Below are 2,047 nucleotides of genomic sequence, written 5' to 3'. Positions count from 1 at the left end.
TTTACATTGTATTTATTATTTAAAATGTCCAATTTTCAGCAAAAATTATGAGACATGCAAAGAAACAAGAAAATACAACCCATATACAGGAAAAAAGAAATTGTTAGAAACTGTCCCTGAGGAACCCCAAATGTTGGGAAAAATAGACAAAGACTCTAAATAGATATTTTATTGTATTCTTTTTTTTGTGGCCTGAAGGAGGTTTATTGCCCCTCCAGAAACCACCCTTCCTTACCCTCCAATAATTACAAAAGTAAGAAAAATGACCTTGTCTCCCCATCCCCGCTCCTCCCAGAAAAATGCCATAATTTACGCAGGAGAAACAATCCGTGGCAGTCGGGGCCTCAGCCTATGTTCTTCCAGATGGTGAGTGAGGCGTGAGCACTCCGGAAGATGGTGTCACTGTCTGCCTCGTCGGAGTCCCAAAATAGGAGAGGAGGTAGCCCGAACCACCCTGGTCTTGGATCCAGCCCAACAGCCACTCTCGGCGGAAGTCCAGCGTCCAGCCTGTGATCGTTCTGATCAGCTCGCGCACTTCGGTGCTTATGGCCTTGAGCACCAGTTTTCTGGCAAAGTAGAAAAGGACGACAACCCAACCCCATTTGAAGTTGCCATCAGAAAACATGTCAGCTGCTACTCGGAAAAAGACCTCGCAGGGAGAGTAGGTGTCTATGTCAGCAATCATCCTCTGCAGCTCCATGTTACTGTCCAGTTTGTTCCCAATGCACGTGAGACACTCGGTCAGCTTCTTGGTGGATGCATCTTGGGGTGCCGGCTCCAGGGTTTGCTCGAGTGTATCTCCCCCATTCACCCCGCTCCATCTTGGATGAAACCCTGAAGCAAAAGGACCCCTGTCTTCATGATCTGCTCAGAGCTGGCGGTCCCCACCCATCCCCTGACGTCCTCTACCCCGTTTCCCCAGGCTACTTCCCGGAACTGGTCCAACACTGCTGCTCCCACCACCACCTCTCCAGCTGTTTTAAATATGTTCCAAAAATTAAAGGAAAGGTGTTTATAAAACTAAAGAAAAGTATGAGAACAATTTCTACCAAATAGAAATTGCCTTTAAAAAAGAACTAAACATAAATTAGTTCAAAAGTACAATAACCAAAACAACAACAAAAATGTACTGAAAGTGTAAACGAATTTGAGGAAGTGGAAGAATCACTGAACTTGAAGATAGATGAACTGAGATTATTCAGTCTGAGAAACAGAAAAAGGAAGGAAGAAAAATAAACAGACACTTAGAGACCTGTTGGGCACTTGTGTGTGAACATTCACATAATGGGAATCCCAGAAAGAGAGAAGAGAAAAGAGGGATAGGGAGAATATTTTAAGAAATAATGTCTGAAAAGTCCCAAATTTGATGAAAAATATTTATCTATATATCTAAGAAGTTCAATGAGCTCCAAGTAAGATTCACATTCAAAGAAATTCTCACCCAAACAAATCATAATCAGACTGGAAACCAAAAACAAAGAATCTTGAAAGTAGTAAGAAAAAAGTGACTCACTACTTAACATGGGATCCTTAAATATTTCAAGTGGTTCCTAATCAGATATCATGGAGGCCAGAGGCAGTGGAATGATACTTTCAATGTATTCAAGAAAAAAGCCTCAACCAATAAATCTATCAAAACAGTCTGCAGAAAGGAAACAGAAATTAAAACACTTCAAGACAAGCAAAAAATGAGAGAATGTCTTATACAAAAATTAACTCAGAATGATTCAAAATCCAAATTTAAGAGCTAAAACTATTAAATGCTTAGAAGAATGCACAGCAATCAAAGAAAAAATAGGTTGAAGGATACCATAAAGAAAGTAAAAAGACAACTCCCAGATTTGCTTGAATATGAGTGCGCGTGCGCACACACACACACACACACACACACACACACACACGGTGGATAATACAGCTTTCCTGGGTATATAATGAGTTAATTATTATATATTGTGTGAGATGGGACCCAATTCCATTCTTTCGCACGTGGGTATTAAATTGTCTTAAGATCATTTGTTGAAAAGACCATTCTTTCCCAATTGAATTG

The 2,047-nt window shown here is 40.5% G+C and overlaps 1 pseudogene; it reads right to left on the bottom strand.

The window, feature by feature from the left end:
• Positions 1-344: 344 nt before the first annotated feature.
• LOC103254301 lies at positions 345-870 on the bottom strand (annotated as a pseudogene).
• Between the last annotated feature and the right edge of the window lie 1,177 nt (positions 871-2,047).

Source organism: Carlito syrichta, unplaced genomic scaffold (genome assembly GCF_000164805.1).
Source record: "Carlito syrichta isolate Samal-C Ts95f unplaced genomic scaffold, Tarsius_syrichta-2.0.1 Scaffold274368, whole genome shotgun sequence".
Taxonomy (NCBI): domain Eukaryota; kingdom Metazoa; phylum Chordata; class Mammalia; order Primates; family Tarsiidae; genus Carlito; species Carlito syrichta.
This window is presented reverse-complemented; position numbering and strand designations above follow the sequence as displayed.